The sequence below is a fragment of the Colossoma macropomum genome, unplaced genomic scaffold (genome assembly GCF_904425465.1).
Source record: "Colossoma macropomum unplaced genomic scaffold, Colossoma_macropomum, whole genome shotgun sequence".
In the NCBI taxonomy this organism is placed as follows: Eukaryota; Metazoa; Chordata; class Actinopteri; order Characiformes; family Serrasalmidae; genus Colossoma; species Colossoma macropomum.
In genome coordinates this window covers 5,060,734-5,078,475 of record NW_023494793.1, presented here as the reverse complement: position 1 = coordinate 5,078,475, position 17,742 = coordinate 5,060,734, and the positions used below count along the sequence as shown (strand labels likewise).

At 39.6% G+C, this 17,742-nt stretch overlaps 1 protein-coding gene across 1 annotated transcript in view; it reads right to left on the bottom strand.

Annotated features, from left to right (window-relative positions):
• Window positions 1-6,828, bottom strand: part of slc23a2 (solute carrier family 23 member 2) — a 63,334-nt gene extending 56,506 nt beyond the window's left edge. The window contains exon 1 of the mRNA XM_036578264.1: window positions 6,596-6,828. The gene's annotated coding sequence lies outside the window, so the exon portion shown is untranslated. The remainder of the gene's footprint in view (window positions 1-6,595) is intronic.
• Between the last annotated feature and the right edge of the window lie 10,914 nt (window positions 6,829-17,742).

Sequence of the window (17,742 nt, the reverse complement as noted above, 5' to 3'; positions counted from 1 at the left end):
TACAGGTTTTGTTCCGACAGCAGCGATATGTCTGTCAAATGTTTAATTTCCTATTAAAGGTGTTCCTTCAATTTAATCCATTTTTAAAACCTGTACCCGAGACGTTAGCCCTTACTCATCATACGCAGCGGAGAAAAGAGCGCAGATTTGATGCATCTGATTCAGAAAACTTTCATACAATGTAGAAACAAGCAAAGATTTAAGCGTAAATTAATCTACTTCAGTGCGTGAAATCAAGCGCCAGCCTACCAGCATCTCATTTACATACCATTTACATGAAGCACGCCCTAATTCATGCAGACGCTTCATAGAGAACCAATAAAACGACAGCATTCAGCGGCTTATGTTCGAGGGGGAGCGGTGAGTGCACTGCTCCCCCTACTGGCCAAACTTTACAGGGATTAAAATTACAACCACTGGAAAAATTCATATGTTTAAGACAGCAGACAGAATGATGTGATTCTTGAACTGTGTTTGTATTGTTTATTTTCAGTCAGTAGTATAAAACAAGCACAGTGTAGTATGTCTTAAAATAGTTGCAGCACTCATTTATACCAATGTGCATGTAAAATAAGTACAGTCACAAATGAATAGTGCTATTACTTTCTATTTTGCTTCTCACTATTGGTTTACAGATGATGTTGATAATAGTTTTGGTAAGTTAATCACAAATCAAGCCCAGGCACTAGTTTGACTGCACAGATACACCAAAGGTGAAATGAATAATCAAACTGTCGGTTAAATTCGTGTGGCTCATTTTACGATCAACTTTGATGAATGAAGGGCCAACGTCTTTACAGGTGAGAGGATACGTGACCCAAGGACCCAATAAATGATTTATTAATCATTAGCGCCTTTATAAGAGTGATATCACAGCAGGCTGCAACATTCAACAAGCCCTCTAACCAATCACAGCTCCTTCAGGTGTGTTGTGAGCATCCCGACCAATCACAGTTCCCAACGAGAGTCTGGGGTGTTTTGATGAAACCGTGTATTTGCATGATGCAGTAAATGTCTATTTTGGTCAAAATAATGTGCCTAATCTTTTGTTCACCAATGCATATTTAATATACAGGGTGATTCAAAAAGATTCATCTGATTTAAAAATGATTTGTTTCACTTGTAAATCATAACAGATCAACGCAGTAAACTGTAAATGTTTTTAAATGAGCATAAAGTTTATTATGTAATTTTACAAGGTCTCAATATGAACCTCCTCCAGCTGTACAGACAACATCAACGCCATAGTCAAATTCATCCCATACTCGACTGAGCATGTCGGGTGTTGCTGCACTCACGGCTCTTTCAGTGCGATTTCGGAGATCATCCAGTGTTGTGGAACCAACGGCGAACGCTCTGAGCTGCTGGAGCTTCACTGCCCACGAAAATCACTCTTATTGAAGTGGAGAACGCAGAACGCTTTAAGCTCAGGGGTCTCCATCTCCTCTTAGACTGAAGGGAGCCATCTTCCTGTGACAGAAACTCTATGACTCCCTCTTTCAATTGGATTGTGATTGGCTCCTTGGCGCTTCGCGGTTTAAAAATATGGCGCTTTGAAATCGGATTCATCTTTCTGAATCAGCCTGTATTGCAGATATATCACAAATGCAATATGTATCAGTACAATCACAGTGTAGTATGTAGTCATTTTCCACTATGTGCCGACCTAATATCTACACTAAGAAGATACTCACTGTAACGTAAATAGAAATGTCAGTTGTGTGACCTGCACCTGACGAGATGCCCACTAAGATGTCTGGTTAAATATACATTTCACTCTGGAACTGTAAGGTGTTTTAATTTAAGACGTAAGCAACTTAGCTGGATTCAAAACAGAACTTGGAAAAATAAGATCAGGACTGCATTAACGTACGCATAACAACACTTGAAGACGGTCAGGCTACTTATTTTAAGTTAAAACAACTACATCTGATTGGTTGCAAGGGCTCCCATCACTTGTTTGTCAGCAGAAAGTCCAGTAACAGTAACATTCTGTAACATTCAACTAAATATCTATTAAATGTAAATGAACTGTAAGTTAAACGTAACAGATTCTGTTAAATCTACCCTTAAACTTCAACTCAGAACCTAATTTTGAGCATCGTTTCAGGTGGTGCACCTGAATTTTACTGTAGGTAAATATAGGTAGACAATAAAATGAATCTAATCTACCCTGAAACACGGTTCATAACCAGCTGGTCTTTTAACAATTTGAGTATCTGTAGATTATCTATATCAGACTACCAAAATGAAGAGTGACCAAAGGGACAACCTAAACCTTACGAGCTCCCAAACAGTCCATCTGACCGTCTTTACATATTAACGTCACTCAAACAGGCTCAAAAAGAAGGTCTGGCTCAATGTTTAGGTCTTCAATGTAAAACATTATATACTGGTGATGATATGATGACAGTAGTGGATCATTCACTCCCATCCTCAGAAGACTCAGCCTTCTCCTTCAAAGCACTCGCAAGCATCATACTCTTACGCTCATGGAAGGGGTCCGAAACGCAACCTACGTTACAAAGCGGTTTCTGCACATTGCAAGCAATTACACGTTTCCACCAGAGAGGGCTCCAAATCCCCAAAACATAGTGCAGTCTCAAGACTGCTAGTTTCCAAACAAGGCATACTTGAGCCAAACTCACACAAATCTATCTATCTGCACATCTGGACACCTCACTGTACATATTGCACTTCTGCACACCTTGTCACACATCTGGAAACTCCCCACCTGGACACTTTATTTCAGTACCAATATATGCACACATTTATTCAGTATTGTCATTATATGCTGTTACCTGCGCCTCCTTGTACAGTCATTATTTACTTTTTTATCTCAGGATAGATTTTATTGCATATTTTTTTGTATATTTCTAGTTGTATATATGCCTGTAGATAGTTTTTTTTTGTATATATTCTTCTTTTTATATTGTACCACCCTTATCATTATGTGCTGTGTTATCTACTGGGTCCTGAATTTCCTTGGGAATCAATAAAGCGTCTGTCTGTCTGTCTGTCTGTCCGTTTGTCTGTCTATCTATGTTTGAATCTTCACTTTGTTTTTCAATTCTATTCTACATGACTGGGTTTTGTTAGAAATAGCCAACGTCCCTCAAGAACAAGAGCAGATCCACATTAGTAGTTATTACATCAGCTAGAATTCGCGGCTGGCGGTATTCAGGCCCAGAGGACTGTCAAAGTGATGCATACAGACCACACACACACCCACACCCACACACACAGTTTCTATGCCGCTTATCCTTCTGGGTGGTCATTGGGACGGAAGGAAGAAAACACCCTGGACAGGTCACCAGTCATATACAGACCAAAGAAACTGTATATCAAGCACATATCATTTGCAACACTTTCTTTTAGGGTTTCAAATGCGCCTCAGCAGCTTTTAAAATTACTGTACAGTGTAAACTGTCAGTTTTAACCTTTTAAACTACAAGAACTGTGTGTCGGTTCACACTTCCTCACTCTCAAAACCACACAGCTCACAAATTAGTTTCACAGCAGTTACTAAATAAAAAACCCTATAATTAAACCAGAAAAGCCTGGGGTTTAAGGTAATAAAGAGAATGATGGCTGTATAAGAGGCGGGTGGTTGAGTAAGACTGTTCTTCGTAAGGAAACGATCAGTAATGGCAAAACGTCCGTCTCAGGAGAAAATTTACAGCTGCATCATTTCTGGCCACCAAAGCAAAACGAGTAGACACACACAGTTCATGAAGCGGCAAAAAGTGACCGTAGATTTAATGAGCTTGATAGTGGTTTGCAAACTAATGCAATGCCTGAAGACAAGCACACTCAGGAAAAGGGTACTAAGCAGCAGCTGATGCTGCAGACTAGCTGTTGGTCAATTACCTGACTGAAGAACCGCTCCCTGGACAAATCTACAGTCCATCACAGGAGTAACTGAACGTCGTCTCTGAAAGGGAATCTTTACAGGGGAACAGAAAACTAAACACTTAAATTTGATGTACTTATATTTGAACTCACTAATGTTCATATTGGAATTTTAAAATTTCCTTTACTACAGTGATTTTCAGAGCTTCTGGTGAAACGGTTTGTCTACAGCTCCCGATTTTCTTATTAAAGTTAAACTGTTTCATAAACTACAGCTTCCTTATAGTAAGACAATGTGAATCTGATTGTACCAATACACCAAAAGTTATAACTAATCAATAACAAAAGTGTTGGTGAAATTTTCGTGCACTCATTTTCCTTTGAGAATGAAGGGCCAACGTCTTTACAGGTGAAATAATACGTGATCCGAGGTAGGGCTGAACGATTTGAGGAAAATATCAAATTGCGATTTTTCTGACCAATATTGCTTTTGCGATTTAAATGCAATAATTTTCTATAAATTAATTTCCAGGCTTTTTTTTCTGGCATGCGGCTTGAACACTGAGTGTGTTAGTCGTGATGGCTGTGATGTCACATATACAGAACATGGCTGTTTTGTTGCTTCTGACTGGTCTAAACTGATCTACAGGCAGCTTACAAGCTCTGAGTTATTTGTTAATTTAAAACCTGTTAAGACAACATTGTTGATAGTTTATTATATTAAATTGCAGCTCTTGCGATTTGAAAATTGCACTCTTTCAAATTGCGATTTCGATATAAAAACGATGAATCTTTCAGCTCTAATCTGAGGACCCAATAAATCATTTATTAGTCATTAACGCAATATAAGCCTTTATAAAACTGATATCACAGCAGGCCTCAATACTGAATGAGCGCTCTAACCAGCCACAGCTCCTTTAGGTGCGCTGTGAGCATCCCGACCAATCACAATTTCCAATGAGATTCTAGTGTGTTTTGATGAAGCCAAGTGCTCCAATGATTCGGCCAAAGACTACTGAAGTCAAAATAATGCAGTCCAATTTTTACCCACGGCTAATCTATTGTTCAACAACACAGCTCCGCGTTTTCTTACTGTACTTTTAATTTTTGGCTGGCCCTGGGAAAAAAATAGTTCTTCTTCTTATTATTATTATTATTATTATTATTTACTGTGACGTTTCTGCTGTGGTTGTGAAAACGCCAGGGTTGAGCTGTTTCATAAATTACCGCTTCCTTACACTGCAAAACTGCTACCTTCCCCCGAGGCAATAAACAAAGGGAAAGTCTGACTAATGGGAAAACAATCATTAGAATGAAATTACTCTTAAAATTTATGATGTGGCGTAACGGTGACCCAGTCACAAGCTGGTTATACTAGTACTAATCTGTTATAGACATCAATTGTTCCCTGTCTGGACCGCAAACCCACCTCTCCACTTGAGGCCGTCTTTCCAAATGTCATATATATCAACACTGGGTACCATTCGGCACCAACAGCGTTTTAGATAGATTTTAGATCCAAGGTCACATTATTGCTGCTCCACTGATAAACCAAAGGAGGCCACAGACAAATTATAATAGACGAGCTATTATAATTACTGATCCAGCTTCCGGCAAGCTAGAAAAACTACAGCCAGCACTTTACAGCATGAATCTTCAAATAATGCCAAATAACAGGAAAGCCAGGAAAGCATGAGTCCACAATGCGCCAGGATGGATGCTGAGACTCTCATTCTGAAACCATGTGGCACCTGAAAGCCTCAGCATCGGTTCTTACTGTTCTAAGCCAAACAGAAGAAGAGCTGAGCACCTCAGGAATGAGACCTTTCAGCACTGATTTCACTTGCTTTGCTCAAAGGCAGCTAAGACGACCACAAATTATTGAAATGAGAACAAGGATTGCATCAGCATAGCCAGCCATGGCCATGCGTCTACACTCCTAACGAAGATGGTCCTCAAGGGTTCTTTGTAAAGGCAACCATGAGACCTATATGGAACCGTTTAGTGCTTAAATGTTTGTCTGCATAGTGAAATAGTTCTTCAGAATGATGGAGAACGTGTTGTACATGGTTTTATACAGAACCTTTTCGGAAATGGATGATATTGTTATGATGTCAAGCTTGCACACAATAGAAGAACCTTTTTTTGGTACTATATAGAACATTTTCCAAGAGTTTCTATACAACAGAGCCATAGGCAACACATTCTCCACCAATCTGAAGAGCCATTTCATTACATAAAGAACCATTTAAGCATGTGATGGTTACAGAACTCAAGGCTGCCTTCACTAAAGAACCCATGAAGAACCTGGTGGCAGCTCAAGGAGGTGATACAGCCTAATAGCAATAGAAGAAACTATGGTTATTCATTTGAAATACGATAAATGAATGAACCAAATGAAAGAGGACTGTATCAGCACAGCTAGCTATCTAGGCCAAAGGAGACCAGCTCTGGTCCAGGAAGGTCTGTGTCCATCCCAGGACTGCCCACACACTCCTAACAACCCCACCAGCTCATCCTTAGGTCTGTTTAAGCAGGTAAAGCTGGTAAAGCTCCACTCAGAGCCTCTGTAGGCCCTACAGGTTCACTAACGTGGCTGCAGCTCATCCTTAAGCTCACCGTCCGAGCTTTAGGAGCTTTGAGAGCATCTCTGCGACCAGGCTCGCTCACAGAACTGCTCAGAGAGAAGAAAGGCGACATGCTCGGCTGATTGGGTCAGAGATGTTCTTCAGCGATGGCTCACCTGTCCAAGGAGGGAAATGAGAGAAGTGAGGGGGGGGGTTCTCTCCTCTTCGGCCTTTTCCTCGTCTGTAGCTCAGCCTCGGTTCAGATTCCCTGGAGGACAAACAACTGTCCTCCTCTCAGCCAAGCCGCTCTGCACTCGAGTCTCCGGTCAGCAACGTTAGGTTTCTGCCTCTGCCACCATCTAAATACACACACACACTCACACACACTCACACACACACACACAGTAACGGCACGGGGTTTGCACGCATGCGCAAACAAAACGCGGCCGGGACGTCAACAGCCTCGTCAACGCGAAGCAACCAATCGCGTCGCTCCGTGCGAATGACGCAACCGCAAACTCGATTTTTTTCTTTTGCTTTTTTTTAAATATTATAATATTTTTTCCCGGTAAAACTGCCGGTCAGAAGCAATCTGTCGGGTTTATTGACGTATCTAACATTTTATTTTAATAAATAGATGAATAGGTAAACCTATGCCTGTCACTGAGCAGTGACACTTTCGTGTGTAGGGTTTCATTTGTTGTATAATTATTTAAGCTATTTTTAATCCTAGCGGTGATATTGGTAGAGCTGTACTCTAATACTCTCTGCGCCACAGTGTTCATTCAATATTCAATTCTCTTCGTTTTTAATCGTAAAAAGTAAAAAGAAAAGCCTCTGTGCTCCCCCTACCGGTGCGTGTGCGCCACTGCAGCCTTACTTAATCGACCTATATTACTTAAGGTACTACATAAGAAGGGCTGAACTGAAATTACATGACACTGTGAGCACAGGCAGCTTATAAAATCACGTGATCTGATCATGTTTTACACTATTTGATTTGTTGTCCACATCACTATTATCAAATTATTAAATAATAATAGTATTATATAATAATAATAATAATAATAATAATAACAACAACAATAATAATAATAACAATAATAATATTGTCATTGTTATTATTATTATTGCTGTTGTTGTTGTTATAATTATCATAACTTGATATGTCCCACCGAGGTTCAAGGTTATTAGTGTGCAATTTAGTATAATACTACTACTACTACTAATAATAATAACAGTATGGTCAGGTCAGGTCAGTGAGGACAGAACAGAAGTGACTCACTACAGCACTACTGGGTGGATCCGTAGTGGTTCATGTGTACTACAAATTAGAAGTCACTAATAATGCAGTTAATGATTGTCCCTTTTCTAATCAGCAGCTTTGGGCGCTGTGATGATGATGGTAAGCATGGCAAATAAACTCTTATTCATTATGTCTGGTGTATGTTTTGGTTGTGAGATTAGTCTCAGTATTTGCCAGGGTGTTGTTTTCAGTTTAAAGCACAGTAAAGGTACCAAACAGTGGAGTCTGGATGAAACTACCTTTTACTCTACACTGACCTCTAGTGTTCATAATCAGTATGAAATGAAAACTAACAGCCCGTGAGCCCCAGTGGTCAAACCCTCAGAACCACAGTCCATTGGATGAGTTTACATTATGCATCATAACCTGGCCGAACTCTGCCCTCATGAGTAAAGATAACAGTCCTCAGCTCAAAACATCAGCCTCTGATCTGTTTGTGTCCCTGTGTGTGAGAGAGAGTGAGTGAGAGTGAGAGAGAGTGAGGAGGTAGTGAGTAAGAGGGAGGAGGGGTCAAGACAGCGGTGCACTTTCACCTCTCACTAAATGCCCAAACTCTAATTTTATTTTAGTCTAATTTATTTTTATTTATGATTTTTATATATGTTTAGTAGTTTCCAGCAGGTTGTGGAACACATTACAACATAGTTTATCTTATTTATTTTGTTATTTAGGATTTATTTGTATTTATTATTTTATATGGTTTATTTAAATGTATATACATTTATATACTATATATCATTTATTTTATTTATATATCATTTATTTTATTTATTTATCATTTTTTGTATTTATTTCTTAGTTTTTCAGGTGAACTATATTTGAAGTTGAAGGAAATCCACTGTTAAAAAGATTTTTCGGTGAAATGTTCAGTAAATTCACAATGTTTCCAAAGTTACTGGAAAGTTGAGTAATCATGTTAAATAATCTGATCTCAATATTGACCCAAATAATCATGATTATCATGACAATCATAATGATTATTATTGGGCAGCCCTGGCACACAGCCCCCCCTCGCTGCTAAATAGGTAACAACATCGCACTGCCTGCGAGACAGTGAGTAACACCCCCTATACCCCCACCCTTCTGACCTCCACCCTACTGACCCCCACCCTTCTGACCTCCACCCTACTGACCCCACCCTTCTGACCCATACCCTTATGATCCCCACCATACTCACCCCCACCCTTCTGACCCCCACCCTACTGACCCCACCCTACTGATCCCCACCCTACTGACCCCCACCCTACTGATCCCCACCATACTCACCCCCACCCTACTGATCCCCACCATACTGACCCTCACCCCACTGACCCCCATCCTACTGACCCCCACCCTACTGATCCTCACCCTTCTGACCCCCAACACTTCGGACCCTCACCCTACTTACCTCAAAACTTCTGACCCCCACCCTACTGACCTCAAAACCTCTGACCCCCAACACTTCTGACCCTCACCCTACTGACTTCAGAACTTCTGATCCCCACCCTACTGACCCTGAAACATCTGACCCCCACCCTTCCGATCCCCACCCTACTGACCCCCACCTTTCTGACCCTCACCCTACTTACCTCAAAACTTCTGACCCCCACCCTACTGACCCCAATATTACACCAAATGTACAAGTTAAAAATTCCAAATACATCATTAATTAGTTAATTAGTATAGTTATAATTCTAATGAAAATACAAATAATCTTAGTATAATAATTATAGTCATTAATATGATTATTATTTGTTTTCATTTTCATTGTTTATTCATTGTTATTACTATTGTTATAATGCTTTGGCAATACTGTACTTCACACAGTCATACTAATACAGCTATTCTGAACTGAACTGAGGGAGAGAGAGAGAGAGTGAGAGAGAGAGAGAGAGAGATTAGCAGCGACACTTGACATCCCATGATCCTCCCTGATTACAGAGTCTGGAGTGCATTCTGGAGTGCATGACTCCAAGTGTCTTCAGTCTGATTATGTATCATCTCACATGACTCTTATTCAGTGTGTGAGTGAAGAGACATGCAGGACGTAGCAGAGTTCACAGAGAAAACAGGACAGTTTGTCCACTGAGGTTGTTTGTCTGTCCCTCAGCATGTAGATGTAACTGCCACGGCTATAAACCCCCTTCAGCACTGTTTCTCATCCCTGAACTGCAGTTTTTACTACCACTAGTCCACAGTGATATAATCAAAACAGACAGAAGACATCTTGGAGATGAAGCAAAATTCATTACATTTAGGTGGAAGATCACAGGAAAACAAGAATTTTGTCTTTTTATTTGGTATGATGCGAGAGTGAGTTGGGGTGGGGGGGTCAAGACAGCGATACACTTTCTTCTTGACTGTGAAAAATTCAGACCAGTATGTAAAATATTCACAAACAAACTTAACCAGCTGATCCTAAATGCTGCAAAACATACACAACTGAGGAAATTAGGAATCATTCATTGGACAGGGACACAGCAGGCCTAGGACTGGGTGATTAATCAAATTTAATTTACAGTTATGATTTTGGTTTCCAACAATTACGATAAGAAGGTAATCGACATGAAGCGATTATGGTGCTGCATTCTGTTTCACAATGATGCTCTCGTTTTGTCTTGTGTTATAAATATATAAGTGATATAATCAAAAAAACACAAGATATTTTAGAGATTTGGCAAAATTCATTACGTTTAGATATGACAGATCGTACTTTAAAGGAATGGTTTGGTAAAATCAATTTTCTTTCCACTTCCCCCAGATACAGTCGACCAGCCAAGATGTGTTTTCCGTCCAATTTTTGCTTAATTTTGCACTGGAGCTATGAAGCTAATGTTGCTAACAAATAGAAGTCAATAGCCACCTAAATCTTTTCTGTAAATACCTCCCCAAAACATTCTCTTTCTCACTCAGCTTCTCTTCAATAAGGTCATGCAGACTTGCTGATGTGGTTCAGGACAGTGTAGGACTTCCTGTGAACTATAAAAATAGACACAACTTCATGAAGAAGTTTGTGTAGAATGCTGCGGGCAACTATTCTAAGGCCCAAACCCATTTCTTATTTTTACCCCTACACCTTGTTTTCAAGTGTTTCCTTGCCCCCTGGAACTGAGTTAAAAGGTGTAGTGGTTGAAATCTTCCCTGTGAAATGGGACCCTCAAATAAAAAGAGCATTACTTCATTAAGAGCTACCAGCGCTGCTCTGTAGGCGACCCTGTCAGTTTGCAGTGACAGCAGAGGAGGGTAAAGTTCAGCTCCTCACTGTTGGGCTTTAGTTACATTTAGGGAATCATATGCCTTCAAAGAGGGGGGCAATTATTTATTATCACCCACCCCTGATTCTTTAGTGATATAAAGCTGAAGTCGAAGACGAAGCTTCTTATTCGAATTTTCCCGTTCCACTTTAAATAGTGCAGCAGTTCTGATGACTGAGGCGTTCATATCAGTCATACCCTCCATCTCATCAAAAATCGGGACACCCTACCCCTAGGCACAAACATGCAAAATGGAGGGCTAAGGGCTAAGTGGTAGGGGCGAGGGGTGAAATAGGATTGGGCCTAAATCAAGTCTGAATAACTTTAATGAAGACACGGATGTGGTTTGAGAAATTTGAGAGAAGTTTTGGCACTGTGTTTACGGAAAGTATTTCGGTGACTATTGACTTCCAGTTGTTGTTAGCCTTGAAGCACCAGCGCTAAACTAAAGAAGCAAAATTTGGACGCCAAACATGTCTCCATTGCGTCTGGGATAAGTGGAAAAGTGTTAAATTAGATTTTTTTGCCAAAGTATTCCTTTAATATGGTCAGAGACATAACAAGGCAAAAAGGTCCTTTTTAATTTCAGGTTGACTTTAATCTTGTAAAAACAGCTGAAGAGGGCCAGACGAGAACAAACAACACCGACTTGCTGTCACACTGTAACCAATCTCTCTCATAAACATATTATTAAACAAGCATACTTGTACTTATGCAAGCATGTTATTGCCATTTTCTCGGCTTCTGAAACCAGAGATGGATGTTTTTCAGTAACTTTGGCACATAATTGCTGACATTTGCCCCCATTGACCACACAGTCTTTGGTCACACTGATACTCTGGGGGAATAAATAGAACCCACTGTACTGATTCAGCAGTCATGACGCACCTTCATGACATTTACCATCTATTAAGAGATTAAGAAGGTGAGTCATGGCACACAGTTTGTCTGCGTAACAGAGTCATAAACCACTAGGCTCACAGAGCAGGTAATGTCTTAAAGGACTACGCTTGGAAAAATCTCATTTACACAGTTACTGCCTTTGACCCAAGTGTAGCCGATCAGTTAAGGCAGGTTTAGTGTGAGGTTCGTTTCTTTAGCTTTATACTGGAGCTACAAGGCCTTATAGCTAAGGAATGATGGCAGCTACTCCACTAATTAACCTACATCATCACATACAGGCCTCAAGCTGTGTTGAATTACTATGCAAACTCCTATAGACTTGCTTATGTGGTCCCTGACACTGTATCTAATACTGATATCTATACAAATGGACATAAACATGTTACATCCCTGCATAGAGGCCTGTTGGTGTCTTGTGGTGTCCAGTAGTAATGTTAATGGTGTTGTGTGTTTCCTGATGGGTTAATATCACAGTGTAAAGGATGCTACTGTTTTGACAGGTGGTTTCCTTAAGGTGGTCTCTAATGGTGACCATTGAGCCAATTCCCATTAGAAAGCAACACCAACAGGTTCGATTTTTTCAGCAGGGATAGGTAAAAACATTAGCCGCCATCTTAAATCTGAACTTCGTCCATACTTTTGTCCATGTTTAAAGAAAACTGTGTGTCATGGGTCATTCTACAGAAACGTCCATTTTTGTGTGCCTAGCGTTTAGAGATATATTACACTTAAAAACAAGTTTGGGTTACAATTTATTCAGATTTTAAAATACAGCAATAAGTAATTTTAACAATTACACCTTCTTCAGCCTCAATTTAGCAATATTGGTTTTTAAATCAAGCATATAGAATTGTAAGCACCACAGAAGAGCTCGTCCTCACAGTCATGTGTGAAGGCTGAGGCCATATTTTGAAGAAAAAAATACATATTTCTGCAATTTTTACTACAATAATCTATACACGACTATGGAATATATAAATTAAATGACATAAAGAAAACAAATGGCAAATAAATATTATAAAGTATATAATGAAAGTTGTTGTCCCCAGGAGTCGTGTCACTGGTGTTACCGCGTAACAAAAAATCTCTTATTTTGAAATAAAAGTCACACTGATGACATCACTTGACTTCCTTTTACCTATTTTCTGAGGATCTATGAAGAAAAGCACATGGTGAGTCCACTGAGTCTTTCAGTTATCAGAAATTTTCCCATTTAGCTCATGATTTCATATGAAGCTTTTAGCTGACGTCACTGGTGTGACCGACTTTATTCTTAGGTAATTGTAAAAAAAAAATTGAATATAAATGGATTGAATTATATATTTTAGTGGATATTCCATGATGGACAACATGTTGTTTGATGCTCTGTAGCAGCCATTTTGTAAAATACATTTTTTTTTATTAAAACATCACTGGTCTTACTGTCACTGGTGTTACTGTCACTGGTGTTACTGTCTCTGGTGTTACTGTCTCTGGTGTTACTGTCACTGGTGTTACTGTCTCTGGTGTTACCTTTCTTACATGTAACACCAATGAGGACTACTTTATTCTTAGGTAATTGTGAAAAAATAGAATACAAATGGATTGAATTATATATTTTAGTGGATATTCCATGATTGACAACATGTGGTTTGATGCTCTGTAGCAGCCCTAGTGTTACTGTCACTGGTGTTACCGTCTCTGGTGTTACTGTCACTGGTGTTACCGTCTCTGGTGTTACCGTCTCTGGTGGTACTGTCACTGGTGTTACTGTCTCTGGTGTTACTGTCTCTGGTGTTACTGTCCTGGTGTACTCACTGTGCTACTCTGGTGTTACCTTTCTTATATGTAACACCAATGAGGACTGGTAACACCAGGGACACCTATGGATACATAGAAAAGTGGACGTTTCTGTAGAATGACCCTCATACAGTGTCAGAAACCACACAAGCAAGACTGTTAGAGATTAATGAACAACTTGATGTAGTTGTTAGTATGTTTTATGCTGTCAATCAATGTAGATAAGCTTCCATTCTTCTCAGCTACACTAGCCTCGCCGCTCTACTGCAAAGCTAAAGAAGCAAACTGTAAACACCAAACACGTCTTGACTGTTCAGCTATGTTTGGGGTAAGAGAGGAAACTGAGCTATTGCTTTAACAGATGACGTTAATGCTAGCGGCCTCTGATGTAGCAGAGCAGATTGAGATCTTTAGTGTTTTAGATCGATATCACAACCCAGCCTCAGGGCGAAAGGATGCATGAGTCAAGCTCAGGAGCAAAGCCATCCGTCTTCATTCAGAATGAATGTGCACCGGAAATGATGCAACAGCTGGAAAGAGCAGACCGTCTAGGTGAATGGATGAATGAATGAGAGGAGAATAATCCTCTTCAGAGCGCAATCTGTTTCCCAGCAGCCCAGCTTACACAACCATCTGCGGCAAAGGCAACAGTTTAGAGGCTAATGCACTTTATCCTTCAGCCTTATTTAGCAAAATGCTGGGCCTATCCAAACCATGGACGCTAGATAATGGGAGAAGACATTTTTCCAAGTAATTCAGAGCCATTTCTACTGTCTAATCTTACAACAATGCAAAGGGCATCTGGCATTTTCAAATTCTGTTAAAATATATAACAAACCCCACAAAAGTGGAGATACAGGTTTAGTCCCTCCATATATCATTAACTCATTCGAGCTCCAGAGGGTTTATCATTCAATTATTAGCACTCTCTGCATTTTAATAGTGTTGTAACATGACTTTGCTAACCTCACATCATGGCTCAGAAGCTTCTACATTACAAGAGGGAATTCATTCATTTTTCTAGAGAACACGTTCATTCAGTCAGTGGTGGACAGTAACGAAGTAAATGTAATTAGTTTCTGTACTTAAGTAGTTTTTCGTGTATCTGTACTTTACTGAAGTTTTTCCATTTTGGGCGACTTTTTACTTTCACTCCACTACATTTCAAAGTCTAATATCTCACTTTTTACTCCACTACATTATGAGAAATCTGTTGTTCCTTTTGGTTTATGTGTGCATAAAAACGTAACATGTCAAAACGAAGGAAGTGTAAAGCAAGAACACCAATCAGGGCACAGCGGTCACTTTGTTTTGAGCTTGTTTTGACCTGTTAGACATACCGACCCAGTCCAAGCACACGGTTCAACATCAGTGCAGCAGTGTAAAATTTTGGGAGTGTCTGTTCAACATAAATGATGAACTAACCTAACTTTGTGTAAACAGACCACAATATAGAAATATGTACTCATATGCAGTTGTGACTGACGTGTCTTTATTCTGAATTTATACAAACATTTCATTTTATAGTAAATTCATTTTGGCTAGTTTATGTTTATGAACAGAGACCTACAGATGCAGTTTAGTAAAGGAAACTCATTTGTGAATCTGAGTTTAAAGTTTTTATTAAACTTAAACTTGGAACTAAGTTCAAATAAATCTTAAACTGAAACTTTGCTTGTTTGTAAAAAGTGATTTCAGAGCCACTCAGTTCTACCTGATGGAAACTGTTTACCTTCAGTGTTTTGTGCTTATGATAATTTTAATAGACATCAGCATCACTAATTAATGACATTCTGTTAAAAGACTGGTTTACCAAGAGTGACACTGAGTATTTTCACCTAAAGTGAGTTAATGAAGCAGAGTCTTGTTACAAAAATGGTAATAGGACATTAAAGTCATAATGAATCTTTTAGTACTTTTACTTTCGATACTTTCGAGGACTTCTACTTTTACTGGAGTAATATTTTAACTCTACTTCAACTCAAGCACATGATTTATGTTCTTCGTCCACCACTGAAAAAATGGGCCTATAGCTAACAAAATAACCCACTAATGGGGAAGAATGTGCTATCAAACAGCCCAGATTAGACAAAAAAGGCATTTTCATCAGTATAGACACGTTTTTATAGACATATATAGACATTTACAGGCAAATAACAAAGTTTTTGAGAGAACTAATGTCTGGTGGTCACATCAAGTCAGTTTCAAAGGGTTTAACAAGGACATTTCTCTGGCTTTTTACATTAGCTTTAGAGTAGAAAGCTAGGCTTCAGGCTAGGCTAAGATAGGTGAGCTAATTGGCTAGCTAAGCTAATGTCATAATGCAAAGAATGTTTTGAAAATTCTGAGTGTAAAACATAAACTTCATAAACTTTATGAATAATTCCTTTGCCCTGGCGTTTTTGTGTGTTTTTCATCTTTTGTTGTTGTTGCTAGCTGTAGCCCTTATCTTGCTAGCTAGCAAGCTAGCGGAGAAAAGTAGAAGATACATCACTAATTCATGAATAATTAATGGTGCTGTTTGCTTCATAAAACTCAGTTTGAGTGTAAGAATTTAATATTATAGTTTTACAAATATGAAGTAGCCCACCTGCTAGAAAAACCAGCATACATGCACCTTTATGCTAAATCAGCACCGGACCACCGTAAAGCACCCTGCTAAAAAAAACATAGAAATTGCTAAGTGTTTCTTTTGGTTCCTGATAGTTTTGTAACGTGTTTTGGCTTTTTTAATGGGTTGATATCACAACGTAAAGGATCTGAACTGTTGGAAACCATTCAGCCAATTCGTATTGTAAAGCAAAGCCATTAGGTTTTAATCATTGGTCAGTTTTCAGCAGGACAGTTTAGATCAGTGTGTTGTCTGTTCTGTTTTTCCAGCACGGATTTTGAAGTATTTTATTGTTCTGACTGATAAACAGCTTTGTCCACCATCAGATCATTGGCACGTTTTGCTGCATTAAGTTCACATTTACATAGAATTATTCTCTCCCTCCTCCTAAAAGCCTTATAACAAACTTCATTTGAGCTAATTCAGTCATGGAACTGCTCCTAAGGTGGCATCGGGGATTCTCTCAAGGGGAAATGTTGAGGGTAAGTCAACAACGGCATGATAACAACAGCATTAAATGGATGGTCTGTCACTGCAGGTCAGTGTGGGGGGTGTGAGCAGTGCAGGAACATAACCTCATTATGTGAAGGGATAATTCAGCAGATTACAGGCTTCAGATTTGGGGCCTGTGATGCAATCAGGTCTCCCTCAAGTGGCTATTCTTGAAAATACATGTGGAGTGTTTGCATAACATCAACATCCATGGATCACACAATAACAGGAGAAAGGAAAAAAGAAAACTGTAGGACAGAGTTATAAATGGACAGCTTGGAAAGGGGACAGATAAAAGAAGGAGAGCAGAAGAGAGACAGAGTGGAGCTAATTGGCTTGTAAAATGGCTCAGTGATAGTGAACAGGAACAATGATGACATAGTCAGCATAATGGCTTTACCAAACCATTGCATCAGCAGCCCTGTGGTTATGGGTGCTGCACTGCACTTTTTCTGCCTTATAAACAGAGCAGAAATTCGTGAATAGTTAGGGTTGTAATGCCTGGGTTGAAGCTTTGACTTGATCTGCTTCTACAAGCCATGGAGAACTCTTTCAGAATTTGAAGGAACCACTTGGAATGGAAAAGGGTTTTTTCATACAGCAGTCCACCTAATTAGGACACCTTATACACCTTTTACTGGCCACTTTACTGGAAACACCTACCTTATACGCCCACTCACTGGCCACTTTACTGGAAACACCTACCTTGTAATTTTGCTCACTGGCCACTTTAGTAGAAACACCTACCTTCTACTTCCACACACTGGCCACTTTATTGGAAACACTTACCTTATTCTTCCACTCACTGTAGGAGTTCCACCTACCTTAGTGGTTTATTTTAGAGGTGTACAGTTATAGACTGTAGCCCAATTGTTGCTGCACAATTCATCACCCTCCCTCCCCATTCATCATGTGGTCAGTTTCTGACCACAGAGCCACGCTTGACCAGATATAATTGGCGGTCCATTCTCAGCACAGCAGAGACATGGGTATGGTAGG